Source organism: Equus przewalskii, chromosome 1 (genome assembly GCF_037783145.1).
Source record: "Equus przewalskii isolate Varuska chromosome 1, EquPr2, whole genome shotgun sequence".
Classification (NCBI taxonomy): Eukaryota; Metazoa; Chordata; class Mammalia; order Perissodactyla; family Equidae; genus Equus; species Equus przewalskii.
Genome location: NC_091831.1, coordinates 109,236,017 through 109,262,845, shown reverse-complemented (window position 1 = coordinate 109,262,845; position 26,829 = coordinate 109,236,017). Strand labels below are relative to the sequence as shown.

The 26,829-nt window shown below is 37.4% G+C and overlaps 1 long non-coding RNA gene across 2 annotated transcripts; it reads left to right on the top strand.

Annotated features, from left to right (window-relative positions):
* LOC103561028 (uncharacterized) lies at positions 1–26,647 on the top strand. Of its 2 annotated transcripts, XR_011540289.1 has the most exons (4): positions 9–235; positions 19,970–20,163; positions 20,676–20,796; positions 23,755–26,644. It is a non-coding gene; the product is annotated as an uncharacterized lncRNA (long non-coding RNA). The 2 variants fall into 2 exon arrangements; XR_547341.2 differs by lacking the exon at positions 20,676–20,796 and having other exon boundaries at positions 1–235; positions 23,755–26,647.
* The last annotated feature ends 182 nt before the right edge of the window (positions 26,648–26,829 follow it).

Below are 26,829 nucleotides of genomic sequence, written 5' to 3'. Positions count from 1 at the left end.
AGAAGTTTGAGAGAGTGTGTCTAGAGTTCTGAAGGTAGCAGTCAACTTAGATATCTACATCCAGAAAAAAGTATCTTTCAAGAATGAGAGCTAAGAAGTCATTTTCAGGAAAAATCTAAAAATAAAAGGAAGAAATATGCTACAACTGGATCACCTTAAAAGTCATTCTGAAAGGTAGATAAACTTCAGGAAGCTAGTCTGACAAAGGAAGGGATGATGAGCAGTCCAAGATGAGGTAAAAAAAATATTAAGATGATTCTAAAATACCAGACAACACTAGCAAATCACTGGGGAAGGGAACAATTGGAGCTAAAGCGCTCTAAGCTATTTTTGCTGTTCCACAGAAGGATAAAGATAATGATTAATCTTAGAATTTATTATGCTAAATATTCATTTTTAAAACTTCTGCAGTTTCCACTAAACAAATAGAAATAGATTTACCTTCAAAACTAGGGAAAAATCAAAATGGAGAAATCTCAATCACTCTAAAGTATAGCAAGAAAGAGGGAAAACAAAAGAAAAGAGCATGTAACCACAAAGTACAAAAGAAAATAGTAGAATTAAGTTCAATATATCAATAAATAATGATTATAAATACACTAAACCCTCCAGTTAAAAATATTTTAAGACTTGATTAAAAACCACATTCCAGCAATATGCATCATCACTATAGGATGAAAAAGGCTACACAAGGAACACTATATTAATATTAGACAAAATTCGACCTTATATGATTTTTTATTGAGACATAACTGACATATAACATTGTGAAGTTTAAGGTATACAACATGTTTGGTCAATACATTTATATATTGCAATATGATTACTTCAGTAGCTTTAGCTAATATCTTTATCACGTCACATTTATCATTTCTTTTTTGTGTTGAGAACAAATTAAAATTTAGTCTCTTAGCAACTTTGAAGTTTATAGTATAGTATTGTTGATGAAAATCACTGTGTTGTTCATTAGGTTTCCAGAACTTATTTATCCACTAATTGTACGTTTTTACCCTTAAATAACATTTCCCCAATTCCCTCAATCCCCAACCCCCAAACCCCAGTAACCACCATTCTACTCTGTTTTCACAAGCTCAGTTTTAAGCTGAAAGTCAGAAGTAGATAGTTTAAAAATCGCTACATATTAATAAAAGGTTTAATTCACCAAGGACATTTAATATTTCTAAACTTAAGGGCACCTTTCTTGCATAGCATCAGAATAATTGACACAAAAATTAGAACGTAGAGGGAAAATTGGCAAATAAACCATCAAAATAGGGTATTTCAATATGCTTCTCTCAGGAGTTGATGGAGTCAGCCAACAATAAACAGGGAAGAAATAAAAAAATAAAATAACACAATTAACAAGCTTGATCTAACACACATAAGAAAGTGCCACATCCAACAACTCACGCTTAAGCTCATGTGGAGAATTTACAAAGTAGATAAGCCATAAGTTATCAAGTTACACAGAATTGTTATCATGGAGAAAATATTCTCTTTTTTCAGTTTACTGAAGTTAGATAGCAAAAAATAAAATTCAAAAAAGCAAGAGTAGCAGGAGAAGGATCTCGTAATGTGAAACAGATGGCACAAATTGTGTAAGTTGAGACTTATAGCAGGAAGTGGTATAAGTGGAGACTGGAACTATTAACTCATGGGAAATTTACAATGGTGGGTCATTCTGATAACACCTGACCCCACAGATCAATATTAACGTCACAAAAAAGGGAAACAAACAATATGAACCTCCTGATATGATGCAATAGGAAGTGTGCACACTACATATATAGAAGTCTTGTCAAAAACAGTGAATCTGAATCTAATCAAGACTATATTTTACTACCAGTTTACAGGAAATACAAGGGAGAGAGGAACATGGTAAACCACACCCAGGGTTGCAATCAGCAAAATCCATACTGTGAGAAATTCTATAGGACAAAAAAGCCAGTTTCATCAACAAATGTCTTGCAAGATATAAAAAGATGGAAGGGAAAGTACAGGTAGATTTGAAACATAGCCACCTTTTGGATCCTAATTACAAAAAAACCAGTTGGAAAAACTTATGATGCAATTGGGGTACTTTGAATACTGATCAGATATTTGGTAATATTAAGGAATTATTGTTGACTTTTAGATGTGGTAATGATGTTATGGTTATGTTAAAAAAAAGAATCTGTATGTTGTAGAGATAAATACCATATGACTTGTGTTTGCTGTCTGGGATTTGACTAAAACTAATTCAGTGGAGAGAGTGCGGCGTGGGTGGAGAAGTGACTCAAATAAGATGGAGCATGCATTTGTAATTCTGAAGCTGGGTTATTGGTACACAGGAGTCTGTTATACTAGTGTCTCTACCTTTTATATATTTTCTCCGTAATAAAAATATAGGAAAGCATTGCATATAGATGATGTGAATTTTCTATCACATAGTCCAGTGACCCATAACCAGCTCTCAGGGGATGATCAAGGCAGGGTACCAGGGTTTGGAGAAAATGTCCACAGTGGCAGCAGGGTAAAAGCCAAGTCAGGGCCAGATGCTGTGCTGGTCTCAGGTCTGCAGTCTTTGCAGAGCTGCTTGCATCCTAGAGGCCTCTCAAGAGTACAGAAAATCCCCAGTGAGAAGATGAGACTGACAGGGAACGAGCTTTTCTGTAAAATCAAGAGGCCATGGCTAGGAGAATATGAAAATGCCCATTCAGTCACTGAATTTGACAATGGGCTATTGAGCAGAAGTGGAGAGTACATAACTTCAGTCATGAAGCAAATATATTATTCATAGGTAAATAAAAGATCTTTGGAAAGATGATTAAATGTATGTGCTTTATAAAGTCACATGCTCAGATATGTTTACAGGTGGATTCTTATAAAACTTTAAAGACCAGATATTTTCCTCTTTTTAAAACTATTTTGTAATAGTATAAACACTTAAAAGGAATGAACTGGTTCTCACTGTATTGATTTGTCTACACCTTGGAAAGATAATGTTGATTTGACAAAGCAAGCTACTAAATGCTACTTACATAAAAATTTTAAATATACTTAATATACATTATGTCAATGACTTTCAATTTTTTTGGTCTTAGGAACTCCTTACTCTCTTAAAATGATTAAAGATCTGGAAAGAGTTATTTCATTTGGGTTACAGCTATTGATATTTACCATATAAGAAATTAAAGCTGAATAAGTTTTAAAACTTTCTAACAAGAATTAGTTCCATTAGCAATCAGAGCAACTACATCATGACCCACCATGAACCCTCTAGAAAATTCCATTCTACCCTTATGAAAGAATGAGAGGAAAAAATTCAAATAATGTCATAGTATTATTATAAAAATAGATTTGGTCTCATGATCCCTCCTGAAAGTATCTATGGAACCCCCCAGAGGGTCCTTCAATCACACTTTGAGAACCAATGCATCATACAGTTTAGAGATACATACATATGTAATAAATTTAATAAAATTATAATAACATGTCCTATCATGGAACCCTTTATAAGCTTAGGCTAAGTTGTGCTGCAGTAACAAATACCCCCACCACGTGCTGTAGGCATACAACAAAGTATAACTTCCTCCTGTGTTGCATATCCAGCAGCCACAGTGTTGCTCCCACATCATCCTCACTCTGGAATGCAGGTAGATAGAGCAGACACTCTGGGATTTTGGCAGCCTCATGGCATACGGCAAAAAGGAAATGAAACCACTTGCACTTGGAAGAGGCATGTGTCACTTAAGCCCAAATTTCAATGGTCAAAGCACATGGCCAAGCCTGAAGTCAGTGAGCTGAGAAGATAACCCTTTTACAGGGAAGGGCAGCAAATACTTGCCACAAAAAGTTAACGTACCATGAACTAGTGTCAAGGTAGTCAGCGCTAGGTAGATACGATAAGGTAATAGCAATATTTTACTTAGTAATATTAATAAATAATAATGATTGTAGTAGTAATGGTTATAGTTAGAAAATATAGATTTGTGAACTAAAACACAGTAGAAACCAGGGATAATCTCTTCTCTTTGTGACTGCAATTGACATGATACACTCCTCAACGTGATTTTAAATAAGTCATGACTGCTGCAGGCATAGCCATTATTACCTAATGTCTAAAGGGGCTGCTACAGAGTGTGGAAATATGGCCTAGAGGAAAATAGCATGGTCTTTGGCTCAGCACTTCCTGGCTTCAGTTTCTAGCATGTGATCTTAGGTAAACCACTTAACATATCCCTACTATAAAAGAGGAATCATAATTGTGCTTGAGTTACAAAGTTGCTGATATGTAAGGCATTCACACATATAGAGTCAATATACCTGAAGTACTCAGAACAGCTTTTAACTTAGAGAAAGCGTTACATAGTCCAAGTTGTGAAGCAAGACTTGTCAGTTAAACTTGTGGTCTTATTCATGGGTGGAGAGATGGAGAACTTAGGTAACACTTACATGATTTCTCAGTATTAGTAGATGTCAGATTCCAGCCTTGAATGAGAGAGAAAGATAGAACTATTCAACTGTTAGGGTACCTCTGATTCCACTGGATTTGTGAGGATGCCTGTGAGAGAAAAATAAGTATCTTTTTCTGGGAGTAGCGCTTTGGAAAAGATAGATAGGGTTAGTGACAAGAGCATGGGGGAGACATTGTAACATTTTTTTCCAAACCTATTGAAAACCAAACCGCTAGCTCCCAAACTCTGCTACCACCGGTGTCATATGAGACTGCTGAGAGGTTCCACTGGTTAAAGAGAGTAGTGGGACTTCTACTTCTCATTAGGATTTAAAAGGTTGCAATATGTATATAGTTGCTCACAATATATGAGAAAAACCCAATTTATTCCAAAATCATCCTATGTGATACCAATTAGAGAGCTAAAAATGCAAAGAATTCTAAATGCACTATATTCTGGGGAGGGATGGAACCTTCCAAGGTAATAAGAGACCTACTTCTGCTTCCATCTCTGAGGTATGGTGAGAAGAAGGATAAACATGCCATCAGCAAAGAGAACGTGGCTGAGATAAGGAGAAGCCAACTAAACCTGTAGGGAACTGCAGGCCAGCCTGGTAGATTAGAATCAAGAAAGACACCAAAAGCAGAATAATCTGCATACTCCATCAATTTTTCCTTTAGACGTTTAATCTCAAATACAGAGTAGTGCATGAAAGACTGGGGACAGGGTAAGAGAGCAGAGAGAGATTCTGTGGTGACAGGAGTGGGTAATTGGAGTGAGACTATAAAACAGAGTCTCCCAAGTCATGGGAAGCTGTGGAAATGAGCAAGAAAGCTGGGAGTGCTCTCTGGAGTCTTGGATCCCCATCCTTAAATGAATCCTACCATCAATGTACATGGAACTCATGGCAAACTGAAATTAACCACAGCTAAAAGCCAGAGCAGAACCAGCTCAACTCCAGATTGGGTAAATGAATCAGATTGCTTTTTTAATACTATCACAATCATATTTAAAAATAGAATGCTATAAGTTAAAAATACGTGACGTAGAAAGACAAGAGAAAAATCTCCAAATACTCTGAAATTAATAACATATCTCCATGGATGAAAGAGGAAGTCCAAAAGAATTTTTTTATAAAATGTAGAACCAAACAAAAATGAAAAGACAATATATCAAAATATGTGGGATGCAGCTAAAGCAGAGTTGACAGGGATTTTATAGCAGTAAATGCTTATTTTAGAAAAGAGCAAAGTTCTCAAAACAATAATTTAAATGTCCACCTCAAGAAACTAGGAAAAAAAGAGCAAAGTAAATCCAAAGCAAGCAGAAGGAAGGAAATAATAAAGGCAAGATCACAAATAAATAAAATTTAAAACAGGAAATAATTTCAAAAATAATGAAGCAAAAAGCTGCTTCTTCAAAAACCTAAATATAATTGATATAATCCTCTAGACAGACTGACAAAAATAAAATCAGAGAAGACACAAGTCAACAGTATCAGAAAGTACTGAAACAGAGGGTATCACGACAGATCCTGCAGCATTAAAATGATTAAAAGGGAATATTATAAGCAACTTTACACTCATGAATTTAACGAAGTAGAAGAAATGGACCAAATGCTAAAAAAGTCACAAACTACCAAAAAGTAACCAAGATAAAATAGATATTCTGAATAGTCCTATCACCATTAAAGAAACTGAATTTATAATGTAAAAGCTCCTAAATAAACAAATCCACAGGCCCAGGTGGATTTACTGGAGAATTCTATCGAATGTTTAAAGAATTGACAACAAATTTATACAATCTCTTCCAGAAAACAGAAGAGGAAGGAATATTTCACAGTTAATTTTACAGGGCTGGTACAAAAACAAGACAAGGACAATACCGAAAAAGAAAAATATAGACAATTATCTTTTATGGACTTTGACACAATAGTCCACAACAAAATATTAGCAAATTAAATATAAAAGTTTATAAAAAGAATTTTACATAGTAACCAAGTGAGATTTATTACAGGAATATAAGGCTGGTTTAATGTTTGAAAGCAATCAATACCATCTATCATATTAACAGTCTAAAGAAGGGAATGACACAAAAAACAATTTGACAAAATCTCACAGCCACACATGGTAACTCTCAGTGAGCTAGAAACACAGGAGAATCACTTGACCTTAATGCAGAACATCTACAAAACTGATAGCAACATTGTGCTTAATCCTGATAAACTGAATATTTTACCCTTAAGATCAGGAGTAAGGCAAAGATATCTGCTCTCAATGCTCTTATTCAACATAGTACTGAAAGTTTTACCCACTGAAATAAGGAAAGAAGAGGGAAGAAAAGACATGCAGAATGGAAATGAAGAAATAAAGCTGCCCCTGGTTGCAGAAGACATGATCGTCTTCATAGAAAATCTCAAGGAATATACAAAAATAAAGGTCTATAAAAAAGAAGGGCGTTCAGCAAGGTTGTGTGATACAATATCAACATAAAAATATCAATCGTATTTCTGTATACTAAAAATAAGTATGCAGAAACTGCAATTAAAAACATAATGCCATTTACAACCACACCAAAGAAAATGAAGCATTTAAGTATAAACACAACAAGAAATGGGCAGGATGCTGAAAATTACAAAATACTGATGAAAGAAATCAGAGAAGAACTAAACAAGTGGAAGAGATGTGCCACGTTCATTGATTGGAAGACTCAACATAGTAAAGATCAATTCCCTCCAAACTGATCTGTAAGTTTAATTTAACTCCCATCAAATTCAGTGATGAGGACAGTATGGTATTGGTGGAGAGATGGATATGTCGATCAGTGGAACAAAATAGAAAACTCAGAAATAGACCCACATAAATATGCTGAACTGAGTTTTGACATAGGGACAAAAGCAATTCAATGGAAGTAGTCTTTTCAACAAATGATGCAGGAATAATTGTACATTCATAGGCAAAAAAAAATGAACCTTGACCTAAACTTCATGCTTTATACAAAAAGAAACTCAAAATGGATCACAGACCTAAAATTTAAAACTATACATCTTTCAGAAAAAAAACATAGGAGAAAATCTTTGGAATCTAGATCTTGGAAAGACTACTGAGGCACAACAAGCACAAACCGTAAAAGGAAAAAAAATAAAAATCAGGCCCCACCAAAAGTAAAAATTTTGCTCTGCAAAAGGCACTCTGAAGAGGAAGAAAAAACAAGATACAGATTGAGAGAAAATAGCTGAAAAATGCATACTTGACAAAGGAGTATTATCTAGAATATGTAAAGAACTCTCAAAACACAACAGTTAAAAAAACAACCCAACCAGAAAAAGATAAAGACATGAACTGACATTTCACTGAAGCGGATATATAGATGATAAACAAGCATACACAAGTATTTAACATCATTATCTATCAGGGAAGTAGAAAGCAAAACCACAAGGAGATATCACTGTACAACTAACAGAATGGCTAAAATAAAAAGTGACACCACCAAATTCTGAAAAAGATGCAGAGAAACAGAATCACTCATTCATTGTTAGAAGGAAGGTACAGTTGGAAACAACACAGATATGGTTAAATAAACTCAGGTACATGTGTACCACGGAATACTACTCATCCATAAAGAGGGAAGGAACTGTTGATAAACATGACAATTTGGATGAATCTCCAGAGAATTATGCTGAGTGGAAAAAAAAACAATCCAATAAGGTTACATACCGTATGATTTCACTTATATAATATTATTGAAATGGAAAAACTATAGAGATAGAGAACAGATTGATGGTTGCCAGGATTAGGAATGAGAGGTCACTGTGTTAGGGAAATGAGTGTTGTAAAAAACAGAAGGGCAAAACGAGGCATCCTTGTGATGATGAAACTATTCTGTATTTTGACTAAAGTGGTAGACATGAAACGACACATGGGACAGAATTGCATAGAGCTAAATATACACACTTAAACTCACAAATGAGTACATGCAAAACTGGGAACATCTGAATAAAATGAGATGATTGTATCAATGTCAGTTTCCTGGTTGGGATGCTGTGCTATAGTTTCACAAGATGTTAAATTTGGAGGAAACTGGTTAAAGCATACACGGGATCTCTATCATTTCCTACAAATGTATGTGAATCTCTCTGTATTAAACTGTATGTGAATTATCTCAAGGTAATAAGTTTAATAAAAATGCATGTTGTAATAGGCAGAACACAGAATTTTTAGGGCATTGAAACTATTCTGTGTGACACCATAATGGTGTATACACGTCATTATACATTTGCCAAAACTCATAGTATGTACAACACCAGAAGTGAACCCTATTGTAAACTGTGGACTTTGAGTGCTAATACTGTGTCGATGTGGATTCATTAGTTGTAACAAATGCACCACTATGGTGTGGGAGGTTGTTCATTTGTGGAGGTTGGCAGTACTTGGGTACTTTCTGCTGCATTTTTCTGTGAATCTAAAACTGCTCTAAAAATAAAGTCTAGCTTTTTAAAATGCACGTTGCAATTTCAAGAGAAAAATGTAAAAACACAAGTGTATGGCAAAAAACTCAATAGAGAAGAGAGTAACAAACAAATTAACCCCCAAAATTTAGAAAGTGGAGTAACAAAGGATACAATATCAGATGACACAAATAGTAAACAAATAGAAAGATAGTAGATACAAACGAATCTGTATCAGTAATTTCATTAAAAGTCAATGAATTAAGCACTTCTATAAAAGAAAGATATTATAAAACAGGATAAATAAACTTGACCCAACAATATGCTATTTTCAAGAGCCTATGTTGAAAGAAAAAGGATGAAAAAATACACTGTGTAAATGTGAATTGAAAGGAAGCCAGTGCTGCTACATTAACATCATATGTGAAAGTTGTGCAAGGTTGCTAAACAGAAAACTACAAAATATTGCTGAGGGAAGTTGATATTCTCTATTTCATTAGAGTGTATGGTCATCATAGTTTTCTTTCATTCTTAAAAATAGTTTCTTTCAGTTCTTTGAACAGATTTATTATAGTTTGTCAGCTAAGTCCAACATCTAGGCCCTCCTAGAGAACAATTTCTTTCGACTGCTTTTTCTTGTGTTTATGGATAACTTTCCTGTTTTTTTCAAGTCTAAGTTTTTTGCTTAAAACTGGACATTTTGTGTAATTTACTATACCGACTTTGAATTCTGACTCCGTTTCCCTCTAGAGTAGTATTTTCTGTCCTGTAAAATTTTTTTGTCTGTGTAGTGACTTGTCTGAACCAGTTCTCTAGATGGTCTCCCCTACAGTGTGTGATCAATGATGTCTCTGCTACGTTTTCTTTTTATAAATGTTCTTCTTTTAATTTTTAAGCTTGGCTTCCTAGGGGTGCACCTGGGTCAATATTTTTAGTGATCAGCCAATGATGATTCAGAATTTGTGCTTAAACATCTTGATCCTGTATCACAGGTGGATCTGTGTTGGAGTTAAGGAATACATTCAACATTCAGACTGTTCACAAGTCTGTCCTGCTTCTACTTTCAGTCAAGTATTCTCATTTCTCGTTTGAGTGTGGCATTCAGCTAGAGATGGGTGGATATCTGGGGCCCTATTTTGTCTCTCTTGTGAATATACATAGCCTTGAAGATGGTTGAAGTATTCCAGACCACAAACACTATGTGGGATATTATGAAGTCTCACAGTAGCTATCTCATTCTCCAAACTCCAACTGTCCTTCTGGTCTGTTGCTTACCCCAACCAGCATTGCCACTTCAGGCTTGCTGCGATGTTGGGCTTCTTTGATTTTTTGCCACCAAGATCTCTTTGTTTTCACCTTTACGCCCTTGGGCATGTGCTTAGGTTCAGATCAAGTCAGCCCCCTAAGGCAATGGAACTACTGGTTTTCATGGCTTGCTCCATCCTGGTAGAAGTACTGTACTAATGGAACTGGGATGAATGGGGTGGGAGAAACCACAGGTTAAAACAACACAAATTCCTACTGTTATTACTTGAAAGCAATTTTTTAAATAAACTCTTATCAATTCATTATGTATTTCATGGATTTCCAGCGTCTGAAAGTGATGTTTTTGATGATAACTTTGTCCTGCTTTATCACTGCTTTTTAGGAGAGGATTTGCAGAGCTCCCCACTCAGCCATTCTTTAAGACTCTGGTCCATCTTTGGGCTTGCACCCAATGCTGTGGCCTGAGGCAGGGCACAGGGGCAGACATATGTGAAGAAACCAGCACTAGGATAAGAACTCCAACAGGCACATTGATGAGAGTGGTCTGGGAACAAAGAGGACCCAGTAGCCTACACGAGTCCAGTAACCAGGCCAATAATAAATGGTTTGGCCATAAAAAGGAGTGCAGGAGCTTGTGTAGACAAGCCTCACCACTTTCCCTGGGCTTGATATTTGTGCTCCATTTATCACTTTTGTGAAATTTGGACTGGTATATAAATATCCACAATCTCTCATCATTTGAATGATGTGAAGTGCTGCATAAAACCACAGACTGTTCTCTTGAGAATAATATTGAATATGTCATATTATTTTAAGGGCAATTTTTATAATATAAAAACATCAGTTTGAACTTCACAAAATCACTAGAGGTCTAAGTTTTCTAAATTATTTACCAAAAGTGTTTCTAAATTTTGGGAGAAATCATGGTTCATTACTATATTCTATTACATTCAGATTTCATTGTGGTATAGTTCAAATTTCCATTCTTAACCTTATAGCATATTGTCAGACATTTTATAACGTTAATAAACTATAATAAGTTGAGTAGGGAATAGATTTACAGCTACCTGGGAGGGGAATATTGGAACCTAGTTTAACCATTTCAAATGGTCAGAAAATTTAATTTGAGTGGTTGATATATCATAATTAGGATTTATTTCATCCCAAATGATCACTCAGGGACTCAGCTTACCCAATTGTAGCATTTTTCCAAGAGGCAAAATATGATATACCATACCATGATAATGATGCAATTTGTGAAAGCAATGCATAGCAAAAATGAAAACAAAAATCTGGAGCGGCTTTATTTTTTTTATAATGTATACATATTTTACGTTTCTCCAGATTCTTGGGGATATGATTATCCTATTTAACAAAGATAATGTAAAACAGCATGTTGGTTTCTATTAACACTCCTTCCTGCCTCTTTGGAAGGGCTCAAATTTTCAGCATCATAGTAAGTGCTAGAAAAACAATATGAAGGCTTCCAGTTTCACTCCCAGAGATGTAGAGAGCTGGAAAGAATCATCTCACATCTACTCTTACAAATAATGCTGGACAAACTGCAAAGTAGCGATTGTCCTTAATGTGTCAGAGAACTGAGGTGTCAGGCCAACTGTCTAAACTGAAATCTACAGAGACATAGGCCACCATGAAGAGAAACAAGACGCAAGCAGTTGCTTCCTGGGGCATGCAATAACAGACACCATAAGAGCCAGTAAGGGGTGGCTATAACAGTGTGAAGTCTCTGGGGCTGCAGACATAGGGCAGTTGGCAACCCCCTTCAGGTTCTCCCTCTAGAAACCCTACCAGGTACTCATGGGGAAGGCTGGGGAGAGTCCTGAGAAAGCTTTCCTTGTTGTTCTGGCTGGGTGTCGGGAGAGCAGCCACTGATAAAACTCCACTGAGAACTATCTCTTCTATCTCCTCTGTGACACAAAAGCCATAATCTTCATGGGAAAGTGCTCAAAACATGGGTGAAAACCCACTGCAGATGGAAATAGTAAAATGAATGAAGCACCAACCTGAGGGAGGGCAGAAATACTTGCTAGACATAGCATTAAGAGTGGAGGAGGATTCTTTGTTCTATTTCTGTGAAAAATGTTGTTGGAAGTTTGATAGGGATTGCGCTGAATCTGTACATTGCTTTAGGAAGTATGGACATTTTAATGATGTTAATTCTTCCAATCCAAGAGGAGGGAATATCTTTCTATTCCTTTGTGTCTTCTTTGATTTCTTTCAACAATGTTTTATAGTTTTCGGTGTGCACGTCTTTCACCTCTTTGGTTAAGTTTATTCCTAGGTATTTTATTCTTTTTGTTGCAATTGTAAATGGGATTGTATTCTTAATTTCTCTTTCTGCTACTTCGTTGTCAGTGTATAGAAACGCAACCGATTTTTGCACGTTGATTTTGTATCCCACGACTTAACTGTATTCCTTTATTGTTTCTAAAAGTTTTTTAGTGGAATCTTTAGGGTTTTCTAGATATAAAATCATGTCGTCTGCAAAGAGTGACAGTTTCACTTCTTCTTTTCCAATGTGGATAATTTTTATTTCTTTTTCTTGCCTGACTGCTCTGGCTAGGACTTCCAATGCTATGTTAAATAAGAGTGGTGACAGTGGGCATCCTTGTCTTGTTCCTGTTCTTAGAGGGACAGCTTTCAGTTTTTAGTATGGAGCATCCTCAGAAAATTAAGGATAGATCTACCATATGATCCAGCTATCCCACTGCTGAGTATTTATCCAAAGAACTTGAAAACACAAAAGCATAAAGATACTTGCATCCCTATGTTCATTGCAGCATTATGTACAATAGCCAAGACATGGAAGCAACCTGGGTGTCCATCAAGGGACGAATAGATAAAGAAGACATGGTATTTATACACAATGGACTACCACTCAGTCATAAGAAATGATGAAATCTGGTCACTTGTGACAACATGGATGGACCTTCAGGGTATTATGCTGAATGAAATAAGTCAGAGGGAGAAAGTCAAATTCCATACGATCTCACTCATAAGTAAAAGATAAAAACAATGACAAACAAACACGTAGCATTGGAGATTGGATTGGTGGTTGCCATAGGCGAAGGGGGGTTGGGAGAGGGCATGAGGGGTGATTAGGATCGAATGTGAGGGGATGGACTATAATTAGTTTTCGGGTGGTGAACATGATGTAATCCACACAGAATTCAAAATATACTATGATGTACATGCGAAAATAAATAAACAAACAATAGAGTGGAGGAGGAGATATAACATTTGGGAGGGCATGCTCCCAAGACTCAAGTCACAGTGCCTTACTAAAACTGAAGATAGGGCAATGGATCTCACCCTAACTGAAATTCAAAGAGTAAAAAACAGTAAAAACTAGCAAACAAACCAAAAAAACAGAACAGGGATTTCAACAACTATGGGACAATATCAAACAATCTAACATACATGTAATCAGAATCCCAGAAGGAGATCAAGGACAGAACAGGGAAGAAGAAATAACAACTAGGATTTTTCAAAATAGTGACAGACTTCAAACCACTAACCCATGAAGTTCAGACAACACCAAGCAGAATAAATACCAAAAGAATAAATAAGAACAAAAATTTAAGCATATCCTATTCAAATCACTGAAAACCAAAGAAAAAATCATGAAGGAAGCCAAAGAAAAAAAATGCACACTGTCTACAGAGGAAAAATGGTAACAAATGCAGCAGATTTATCAAGAGAACTCACGCCAGCAAGAAGACAATGATGTTCTATCTTCAAAGTGCTAAAAAAAAAATACTGTCAAAGCAAAATTCTTCTTTTTAAAGATTTTATTTTTTCCTTTTTCTCCCCAAAGCCCCCTAGTACATAGTTGTATATTCTTCATTGTGGGTCCTTCTAGTTGTGGCATGTGGGACGCTGCCTCAGCGTGGTTCGATGAGCAGTGCCATGTCCACGCCCAGGATTCGAACCAACAAAACACTGGGCCACCTGCAGCGGAGCGCGCAAACTTAACCACTCGGCCACAGGGCCAGGCCCAAAGCAAAATTCTTTACTCAGTGAGAATATTCTTCAAAAATTAAAGAGAAATAAAGATTTTCTCAGAAAATCAAAAACAAGGAATTCATTTCTGTCAAACTAGACCTCCTCTAGAAGAATGTTAAAGGAAGCATTTCAGAAAGTATTTGATATAGTTCAAAAACATGGAAGTACACAAAGCAACAAAGAGATCAGAAATGGAATAAATGAAGGCAAAATAGAATTTTTTTCGTATTTCAAACGTGCCAAAAGATAACTGCTTACAGCAAACATAGTGACAGTGTATTGCATGATTATAGCATATGTAAAAGTGAAATGTATGACAAGAGAATCAGAGGTATGAATTGGGAATGCACTGTTAGAAGGTTCTTTAGACTATATGTGAAACAGTATAATATCATTTGAAGGTAGACTCAAGTTATTTTAAAATGTATATGGAAAATCGAACTAATATTTAAAGAGAAGCTTAAATACTAAGTCAATAGATGAGATGAAATAGAATCACAAAATATCCTCATTTAAAACAATAGAAGACAGAAAAATAGGAAAAAATAAACAAAAATGAAACAAAAAGAGAACAGCTAGCAAGATGGTAGATTTTAATCCAATGATATGAATAATCACGTTCAATGTGAATGGAATAAAGAAATAAATACGATGACAGAGATTATCAGAATGGATAAAAATGTAAGACCCAACTATAGGCTGTCTACAGGAAACTTGTTTTAGAAATAAAGACTTAGATAGGTTGAACTTAAAGGATGGAAAATGCATATATATGCACGGAATCACTAACCAAAAGAAAACTAGAGTATCTACATTAATTTCTAACAGAGTAATATTCAGAGCAAGAAATATTATCAGGAATAAAGAAGGTTATTACATAATGATAGAGAGATCAATTTTACAAGGAGATATGCGTTTATGCACTTATCAACAGAGCTTCAAAATGCATAGGCAAAAAGTGATAGATCTGAAAGGAGAATATAGTCAAATCCACAATTATATTTGGAGGCTTCATCACTCCTCCATCAATAATTTATAGAATATGAAGGCAAAAAACATAGTAAGAATATGGATGACCTCAACAGGGCTATCAACCTACTTGACCCAATTGACATCTATAGAACGCTCCCTCTAACAATAGCAGAATAGATATTACTCTGAAGTGCACATGGGAACATTCACCAAGATATATCACATTCTGGGCCACAGAAAACAACGTCAACAAATTTAGAAGACTAGGAATCATACATAGTTGTTCTAACACCATAATGAAATTAAACTGGAAATCAATAGCAGACAGATAGCTGGAAAATCTCGAAATATTTGGAAATAAAACAATGTGCTTTTAAAAAATGGGGCAAAGAAGAACTCTCAAGAGAAATTAAAAATATTTTAAGCTAATGAAAATTATCAAAATTTATGGGATACAGCAAATCAGTACTTATGGGGAAATTTATAGCATTAAATACTTACATCCTAAGAGAAGAAAGGTCTGAAATCAGTAACGTAAGCTTCCATCTAAAAAGATTGGTGAAAGAAGAGGAAATTAAACCCAGAACAAATGGAAGAATGAAAATAATAAAGATTAGAGCAGATTAAATGACACTGAAAAAAATAGATAAAAATCATTGAGCCAAAAGCTAGTTCGTTAAAAGATCAATGAAATTGATAACATTTTGAACAAATTGGCTGAGGTAAAACAGAAGATGCAAATTACCAATATCAAGAATGAAAGACTTTAATACTAATCCCACAGACATTAAAAAGCTAATAAGAACACTGCAAATAACTCCATACCTATGCTTTTGACAACTGAGATGAAATGGACCTATTATTGAAAGGCACAAACTACCAAAACTCACCCAAGAAATAGGTAATCCAAATAATTCCATATCTATTAAAGAAAGTGAATTTTTAGTTAAAAACTTGTAAAAGCAAGTTTTTTTTTCTCCAAAGAAAATAAAACCCAAGCCCAGAAGTTCCACTCGTAAATTTTGCTGAACATTTAAAGGCAGAAATACTATTAATTCTATACATCTTCCAGAAAATAGAAGAGGAGGAAACGTTTCCCAACCCCTTAATAAGAGTCCAGCATCACCCTAATATCTTTCATGAGCATAGACACAAAGATTCTCAACAAAATATTTGTAAAGTCAAGCTAGCAGGACATAAAAATATATAATACATCACAACCAAGTGAGGCTCATCCTAGGAATGTAAGGTTGATTCATATCAAAAATCAATCAATATAATTTGTCATATTAACAAAATAAAAAGAAGAAACCATGTGATCATCTCAAAAGTTGCAGAAACACATTCTAAGCCCCAACTATCCAGAGAGTATCAATCCCAGGATGATTTACATGCAACACCAGTAGAATGAACCTTTGTCCTCTTGCTAGCCTGAGGTCCTTCTTGGTAGCACCCATTGCTAACAAGTGGAAGAAGCAAAAATATATGGATATGTAATGATATTATTTATTTCTTATACTCACCTGATTCAAATCATAGAAAAGGCAAGAGATCAGCAGTACCCATGGGCTCACTTGAGCCTGCAGGCCCATGTAATCATTTCACATACATCTTAAATCATCTCTTTGTTTGCATCACAGCCCCTTCTAAAATTCCTTCCCCCATGATGAAATTTCCCGGTTCTGGTTGGCTCTACTTCCATTTCAGATCCTCTCATTTGCACATAGTCTTTCACATTTTAGTGCTATGAGCACAAGGAAGGAGCCAATACCCGGGCAGCTGAGAGAAAGAGACAGGTCTTGGTCTTGAACGGACTCTGTTCTATTTGGCAAAAGTTGCACTGTGGGCTTCACTTATTTCAATGTTATGGACACAATAACGTTAACTTTTGCACTTATCCCTCCTTAATTTGTTGAAATTACTAACTTCACACATTCTCACTCTTTTACAAAAAAGTTTTGTTACTAAATTAATAATCACATTTTGATAAATAGAGTCAAGACTTTTGATCTTTCTGAGGCACCAGCAAAAGATTTTATAGCTTCACTCTTGGCTTTTCTCCAGAATACATGTTCTTGACAGTGAATTTCTCCTTGGTTGTGGCTATTGCTATCTGGATAGGCTGCCAATTTCCTAAATCATGCGTCCTGGTTCCTCTTTGCTGAAAAGTTCTTCCCTCAATTTGTCTCTCCCTTCCCATATTTTACTCTAAGAAGCAAGATGAAGCCAGGTTTCACCTTCAACACTTGACTTGCAAATCTCCTCACCTAAATGACCAAGTTTGTTTTTTACGAGTTCTGCTTTCTACATAATTGCAGAACATGATTTCACTAAGCTGTCTGCAAATATATAACGTGGATCTTCTTCCTCCAGTTTCCCATATCATTCCCTCACTTTCTTCTGAGCCCTCACAGGCAGCGTTCTCCAAGTCCAGTTTGAGCACTCACCAGCAGCCTCCTTGAAGTCTAGGTTTCTGTTAACAGTTTCTTTGTGGTGACTTAGTCACTTTCTAAGAGAACTTAGGAATTTTCTACAATGCTCTTCACTTCCTCTCAGTCCTTACTACCAGAGTTCTTAACATCCAAATCTCTACCAACAGACTGTTCAAGGTAGTCTAGCCTTTTACTATCATGGTCCTCAAAATTCTTCCAGTCTCTGGCCACTGCCTTATTTCAAAGCCATATTCACATTTTTTAGATATTTGTTACAGCAGTACCCCACTTCCAGGTACTGAAATCTGTATTTGTTTTTCTGTTGCCACAGTAACATAATCACAGGTGGCTGAGTGGGGGGTGATGGAGACCAAAATCCTGCTTACCACACTACCTCTCCTACTAGGACCCCAGTCAAGCTCTAAATATCCAATTATAATTAACCAAAGCCTAATCTAAGACTATACAAAAAGGAGAAAGACAGGGATGCAGTATTACCTAAATGGCAGGCAGTGGAAACCTTCTGAGGACTGACAGCTCTTGAGCAGCTCTCAGAAATGAGACTAGACTAGACCTGCATTAGAGGAAAGAGTGGAGAAACCCTGTCTGCAATTATCTCAAAGAGGATGAATTACACTGAATACGCATCTTCATTCTAAAGAAGGACTTAAGGTGGTGGAAGAACAAATTAGTGCTTGCTTTCTTCCTTTCCACTACTCACAGACACACACACATACACACGTGCGCACACACACACTTCTCTGCAAACCACTACATTTACAGGAATATTTCACATTTCAGGTGAGTCTATTAGTTTCCAATAAACGTACTTGGCATCTATTTTTGGATCTCATCACCCTAATGAAAGGATTGCTGAAAGCTTCACAGCCAATTACTGTGTGCAAGATAAATGCATATATTTATTCATTCTCGATAGTGATGATTAAGAGGGAGTTCATTTCACTGTAGTCTAGCAGATGTTTAAAATATAAATGAATTGACTGCAATAAAGAATACCCCCTTCACAGTCCAACCCGACGAAAGTGCCATTCTAGATAAGGCTTTCTTGTCCAGTCCTATTAACATGTAATCACTCTTCTATTCCTTCAGGTCTCACTTTGAGAATGAAATAAAGCAGATGCCAGACAGATACCACTCAAAGAAAGGGGCTGGCCCTCCTTTTTTCATCTGAGAAGCCCAAACCCCAAATCTATTCTCCATTCTGGGTTTTCCTTTTCCCTAGTGGTTTGTTTCCCCACTGCAGTTCCATTAGACTGCATTTAATATTTATTTCTCTACAGTAGAAGAAATATATTCCTACAGAAAAGATATCTCTAAATAAATCTACTTTTGAAGTTCTCTACTGGGAGATAATTTTGATCAGCAATGCATAGTTATGGAAATATGCATCTGTAACTTTATCTTTATCGAGGGCTGTTGACTATTCTCAATGTGCTTAGCACCAAAAAGTCTTCCTTTTCTGATCTTCTTATTGTTTATTTGATGTAGATAGATGTACTCTGAATGAGCAGCCTTGCCTACCATGTGCCATGTGTTGCTTCCAGATGACCAGTCTATTGGACAAAGTCGTCTAGCATGAGTGGGCAGCATGCTGTCCCAGACCCATGAGTATTCTGCCCGACAGAATCTTAGCATATTCGTGTGTCTAAAATGTACATTTTAAATAGAAATATAAACCATGCTCACACTCAGCCTTTGTTGCTAGTGTTTTGAGGATACAGGATTGAAGTGTTTCTCAGTAGCTCAATAGCTGAATGAAAAACAAAGCCTTTGAATGTCCTTGAGGCTCCGGAAAGGCTGACGTCACATTGTGCTCTTGATTTCCCCTACTCTGGAAACCTTTGTAACATCCAGCCTGTAGACTCGCTGACTCTGGCCTCCCTGTGCCCAGGTTCTGCGATGCTCAAGAAAGCTCTGAGAGAGAGGAAGGTGGCAGAAAAGTCATAAAGGTAGTGGGTGACACTATGTAGCCAAAATATTCCAAAATTGTGATGACCATATTTTGCCCAAAGGAGGTCATGTTGGAGGATCTTCTCTTCCTTCTCTCTATTCTGCAAAACTTAGTGAAAAATGGACTTTGCAATCAACTCCACTGATAAGGAGAAAACACAGAAGGGGAATAGGATCAAGATACAGATGTGACTGGTGAATACTCTTTTCCTCTTTTGCTGTATGCCTGTATTATAAAATATTTTATGATCAAAATATCTGCTTTGAATGGTTACAAATGTATATGCATATATTAAATAGTATTTATTTAAATTAAATAAGTTGATACTTTCCATTTCAACAAAAATAGTTAACAAATCAATTACATTCAATTGAACAATTCTAATACCAATAAAAAGTTCTGGTTTCTTCCCATTTAGACCCAAGGTATAGTCTGGCCCTTTCTTCAAGCTAGCACTTGAAGTGGCTGCTGGGGAAGAAGAGACAACCTGCAAGCTGTGTAACCTTATGAGCTCAAACGTCTCTTTCCAACATGGGAACTGCAGTGTCAGCACTAGAAGCACCGCATAACATGGGCCCATCAGTTCCTGCTCAATGCAGACAGTAACCAGAGGTCAGTAGCTATTGATTATATTGGTAATATAATTAATGAATATAATACTGGGAACTTCTTACACGATTTTATTTCTTCAGAGATCTCCATTTTAATAGCCTATTGACCTTAAATCCCATCTGCTCCATTTCTGTTCTGTGTTAGAAACTAATTAATCTCACTGGTGGCAAATGGACATGTTGTATCTTCTATTGAAAGCTGCTCAGAGGAAGACAGACAGGCTTGTAAGCACTTGCCGTGAGAGCAGTCAAGAAAATTACCAATTCTCACTGAGATTTTCGGCTAACACATTCCCTCTCGCTCTATTTTTTCCTCTTTACAAATCTCAAGCTTCTAATTTCCCAAACAAAACTACCTGGATTCCCTCGCTTCATTATGGTGCAAGTGTTGACAACAGCCCTCTCCAAGAACAGCCAAACAAAATGTAAAATAATTGACACTTGTTTTAGAAGTCATGGGGCAACATGAGATTGCATACCTAGTTTAAATTCAACTATGATTTTTCTTTACAGAGTTTCTATGCTATCTGCAGGATACATCTATCATGAGCCCTTTGTAACAAATGGAGCCGTGATTCCCTCTGCAGCAAGATAGCCCCACGTTGCCACAGGGCTCCACATCAGTAATTGCTGGGTAGGAAAGTGTCTTTATTATGCGATTTGCATTTTATAGGTTACAACCCTGTGTCACACTGACCACTGCCACAGCTGTTCTTCTTAACGGGCAGGCAGATATTGTCCTCATTTTGAAAAGATGGAAGTTGAGGTTCAGAGAGGCTCAGGAAAGCTCAGTGCCTTGTTCAGGGTCAAATCTATGTTCATAGTCAACATAGAGACACTCAAAGACACAGGTAGAGTGTTTGAAGAGACAAATATATGATTAATATATAGTAATTATATATTATACATTAATATATTAACTGAAACATAAAATATTACTATGTATTAGTATACAGCACACTACATATAATATATTAATACATGTAATATATCAATATAGAATATATGGAATTATATATAATATATCATATATAAATATGCCATATAATATATTAAATATATAGTAATTCTTCATATTAATGTGCCATATATTAATATATTGTGTGTATTAATATATAATATGTTAATACATGATTATTATATATTATATAAAATTACATATTGCTATGTATAGTATATTATAAATATAATTACATATAATATAAAATAATGCAAAATTACTATATATTGAATACTAATATACAGTAATTAAATGCATTATATATGAAATATATAATATATTAACGCATATTATATAATATATGCCATACTAGATATTAAAAATAGTTATATATTAATATAACATAATATAATATATTAATATAATATAATGGCATAATAATCATGTTAAGTAATATTATATATTAGTTATTAATGATATAGTGTTATATTATACTAACATCATATATTAATAAATCGTTAGCACATAATCTACTAATAATCTATTAATATAATATATATTAATTAATATATACAATGCTATTCCCTTGACAACAACAATACCACTTGAGAGGAGATAAGGCTCCACGGCCTGTCAGTTTCAGCTGTGTGCTGCCTTGCGACTTTCCTGTGCTCCTGGGTATCTGTGAGTGGGTGATGGCCAGTTCTTGTCAACTGGATGCTGACAGAGCAAAAAAGCATCGGGCTGCAGCTTGAAGGGTTTAGGTCGGGGAGTAGGGCTATTACTGTGTGCAGAGGGGAAATCCCCAGTGTAGGAAGTACCACTTCATGGGCCCAGAAAGAGGTCTTTTTTACTTTTTCCCTTAAATTTGGAATGTTTTTCTCTTGTGATGTTTAATATTTTTTTGTTTCTTTTTGATGTTATTTTGAAAATTTTAAATGACTATTATGGACTGAGTTTTGCCCTCCCCAAATTCATTTGTTTATGTCCTAACACCCAGTACCCGAGAATGTGACTGTTTTTGGAAATAGGATCTTTGAATGCGGTAGAAAAGCTAACCCAATGTGATTGAAGTCCTCCTAAGAAGAGGAGATCAATCAGGACGCAGACACACACTGGGGGAAGACCATGTGAGGATACACGGAGAAGGCGGCCGTCTGCAAGCTAGAGAGAGAGGCTTCAAAAGAGACTGACCCGGCCAACACTTTGATCTCAAACTTGTAGCCTCCAATGCTATGAGGAAATAAATTTCTGTCACTGAAGCCCCCAGTCCGTCGTACTTTGTTATGGCAGCCTTAGGAAACTAATACAATGCCCAGAATAAATGTAATGTTCCTGCAAATTCATAACACAGAGATTGGACTTAATTTACATAATCTAGTGCTTAGTAATTATTTGATGATAATGATGATGGTGATGTTAATCACAAATATAAAAGTTCAGCAATGGTTCGATCATTTATGTAGCTGGATACCTGCATCAGGGTGCTTGGATTATATCTGAACAGCTGAAACACGAGCCTAAAGCCAAGCAGAGTGCTATCACACTCTGCCGGACATCAGACGGCCAGGGCTGAGTCCCAGGTCTGCTGACTATTTACAGGGGAAATCGCCTGGGTCATTTTCTATCCTGAACTTCAGTTTTCTCTGCAGAAAAATAAGGGTGTTGAGTCTCTCCAAATTCTGGATATTTTATGATTCTCTATAAGTTCTTTAGGTGAAAAATGACTTTCAATTCTACTCTCTGGAACTAGCCATTGTTATTATTCTAAAACCTGAAGAGACAAGTCCATTCCTTGAAGATTCATATTCTGATCTTGAGCACCTCTTCTGAAGTGATCTTTCTATTTGAATCTTGTATTCTGTAATCTGAAATATATCTTGCCTCACCAACAGAAACATAACTTTTTTGAGAGGAAGGAATGGATCTTATATTATTTTCCATCTCCTCCTGCATCTAGCACTGTTCTGTAATCAAACTGGAAGGTTGACTAATGTTTATTTAATTAATTAGCAGGATAATTCATGTGCGTGTGTGTGTGTGTCGTGTATAGTAATAGCTTGTATTCTTTCATGACAGAAACTAAAATGAAACTAACTTGAGTCAAGAAGGGAATTATTAGCTTATAAAGCTTAGCGGTCCAGGAACCAGAGAAACGATACCATGAGGATTCCATCTCCCTGTCGCCATCTTGCTCCTCTCTATTGGCTTTAGTCTCTGGAAAGTCTACTACAAGTATATAAAACTTGCCGTATCTGAGGAAAATATTCAAAAGAGAATTCTAACAAGAAGCAAAAATGACAGAAAATGTACATTGTAAGATAGCGAGAAATAACAAGTAAAGAACAAGCGGGAGTGGACCAGTGGTGAGCCATACCCACTTTGGGGAGCTGAAAGTATTGGGGAGCTTCCCAGGCTTCTCACCCTCACTCCACTGGTTCCCCAGCCAGATCTAGGAGGCCCAGTATGGAACAGGAGAACCTAGCAGAGCTGGGCCTCGCCTGCAAATGGGGAGAGAACCCTCATTAACACATCTAGAGATAAAATCAACAAATTCTCATTTCTCAGAAAACACCACATCAAAAAGGGAACTTGTTCATGACTTGACAAAAAGTAGCTAATGCCCACAATTGTTGAATTTTACATTTACAGAGAGAAACCCACTCGAGCCTCCTGAGCTGAAAACAGGACAACAGGACTGGACGCAGATCTGCCTCCCTGGTCCTCTCTCTGCCCACAGAGTGATTGGAATGCAGAACCAATGGGAGCAGCATGAAGCACTGTTACAGCACATCTACAAAGCTACATGCCATCGGGAATTAAAGCAGACTCTTGTGTTTTGTCAGCTTTAGCCAAATAATGTGAGCTTGCAGAGCCGTGGCCTCCCAACAGCACAAGGCCCAGAGGAAATGGCCCAGAACAGAGGCCAACATCCATTAAGGGCGTCCACAGGGACAGCCAGAGTGCGTCTCCCCATCTCCCCAGGCAGATGGTCACACTGGCGGTTGAGCCAGTGTCTGCCCAGTGGAAGGAGGAAAGACAGAGCACGGTGGTAGCTGCCAAGCGCTGGAATGAGCAGCAGCCACTGGGGAATGGACTGAAGCAGAGACTTCATGCTGCAGGGAAGAAAGTTCAGCTTAGAAGAGAGTACCCTGTGCACTGCTCCTCAGGATGCTCCTCTTGACTCTCCTCCTCCATCAGTCTCCTGACCACAGTCCTATTCTAGTCCTTGGGGTCTTCCCCGCCTGGTGACCTTAAAGCAACGACACCAAAGTCCCCTCTGATCCCACCAAAGCCACCCTAATTCCTAAAATCCCTAGGGCCCCTGTAGGCTCAAACCACACCCTCCACTCACCTGTTTCAATATGTCTCCCCAGCTGTACCCAACACTCTCTCCTGGCTCCACTGTTTCTTCACAGCCTGCCATCCACGCACCAGCAAGCCAAGACAAGAGATCTCCTCCCTGGACTACACTAAAATGATTCTCTGGCTTTTACTCTTGGACAGCTAGCTTCCTGCTCTCCTTTTTGCTGCCTGCCCACTCCAGAAGGCTGCCTGCCAGCCTTCTAGATATCTGACTCAGCCACTGGCTCAGCTCAGATCAGCCTTGCTGTTCATCCACCCCTAGTCCCAGCTTGAGGTGGGCTAGACATTTGATTCAAGAACCCCTTTGATTTCGATATCTCTGTAGCCTCAAGGAAGATACTCAAGCACCAGAACCCTGCTGAGCACTAGAGGAGCCTCCCTGGGGCAGTCATCCCAGCTTCCTTCCTGAGAAGGGGGATTCAGACAGTCCTGATAACTCCTTTCCCTCTGCACTACTGTCCACGCTATTCCTGTGCCTAAAACAACATTGACAGGTCTCTGTGCTCTGTCACCAGTACTGCAACACCAAAGAAGTACCTCAGCCAGGCACCCAGCTTCTGATCCCAGGGAGCATTCTATTCTCTCTCACTTGATCACGTCCACCTCACATGAGGGCCTGCCATACTGCTGCAGGTTTGTGTGCATCCCACTTCCTCTACCCAAAAGCACAATCATTATGGCACACACCGTCCCCACCTTTATGTGTCCTTCAAAATCGAGTAAAATACCTTGGTAGGTACCTTGGGCCTGAGTAAATTTTACTGAGTTGAGTCATGACCCATTTGATGTATGTTGGAGAGAAACAATATGGGACAGCTCTGCAGGCCACTGGGTGGTGCCCCTTCCTCTGGGAAACCCAACCCCTCCCTCCAGTGCTTCATTTGAGGTCGTGGTAAAAATTAGTTTCCAAACCAAACCACAGGTCGGTCTCCACTCCTTCTGTGATGACGCAGGTGTGGTGCAAACCACACCAACTCAGTGCTCCTCACATATCCCTTTGTGTGTTTCTGCCTTTGATTTATGCAAATGAATTTTGCTCCCCAAATACAAGTTCCTCACCAGGAAGGCCCTAACGTTGATTACTATATTTATATTTTATCAATATTTGGGATTCAATTTTTGATATATGTTTTCAAGGCATCTCTATCTGAATGAGCCATCGCAGAAGCAACAGAACTCTGCCTGAAAGCAAAAGGGCCAGCAGGAAAAAAGGAAAAGTCATCTGTGTCTAGTGTTTTCTGTGTGTCAGGCACTCAGTGCTCCAGACTATTAATCCATTTCATTTCCAGTCAACTTCATGGAGTAGCTGTAATTATCATCCCCAATTTGCAAATGAGGAAACTAAGACAGGGAGAGCTTAAATAACTTCACACAAAGTCAAGTCAGCACCCACATTCTCAGCCACTTTCGACTGTTTACTGCCCAAGTTATCAGCTGTGTTCTGGGCTCTGAGCTGGCACAGCAAGGATGGGGTGCCAGGAGGGCTCCTCTCTGCCTCTCCAAGGAATCCTAACTTCCCCAGGAAGTGAGGAGTGGAAGGTTCTGCATCTCTAACTTTCTCTTCTACCTGTGTAGGGAATTTTTAACCTCCTTGTTAGTGATCAGCCAGGGAAAGATGTAAAATGCTGCTCATTGTGCTTGCTGAACTCAAGGTACCAAAGGGTGACTCAGCAAAGCTGAGAGTCAAGAGCCATTTCTTTCCTGGTTACTTAGAATCCTATGTGCAAACTATAGAGTCTCATGAAAAACTAAGCCTCTTTCTAACAGCCAGCTCTAGCTTGCCAGCCATGTGAGTGGCTTCCTTGGGAGTTGATGCCCTAGCCTCAGTCAAGCCTTTAGATGATCCATCCTCAAATAACAGCCTGACTGAAACCCCATGGGAGTTCCTGAGCTGGAAGCACCCAGCCAAGCCCCACCTGGATCCTGACCCCGAGAAACTGTGTGAGTTAAATGTTTGCTGTTTAAGCTGCTAAATTTGAGGATAATTTGTTAGACTAAAGTCAATAACTAGTAAGATTATGCATTTGCATATATTATCTCTTGTATTAGGTTTTAGATTCCTTGAAACGATGATTCAGTATATCATGTTGTATCTAGCACAGTGCCTAAAACCTGATTAAGTCCTCCAGAAATGTTCTTTGCACACATGAATAAATGAATGAATTTCTTATCAACATCAGGGCTAATTTTATTTGTCACACTTTTATTAAGAATCTAATGGGGGACAGCCCGGTGGTGGAGTGGTTAAGTTCACACGTTCGGCTTCTCGGTGGCCCGGGGTTCGCCAGTTTGGATCCCAGGTGCGGACATGGCATTACTTGGCAAAAAGCCCTGCTGTGGTAGGCATCCCACATATAAAAT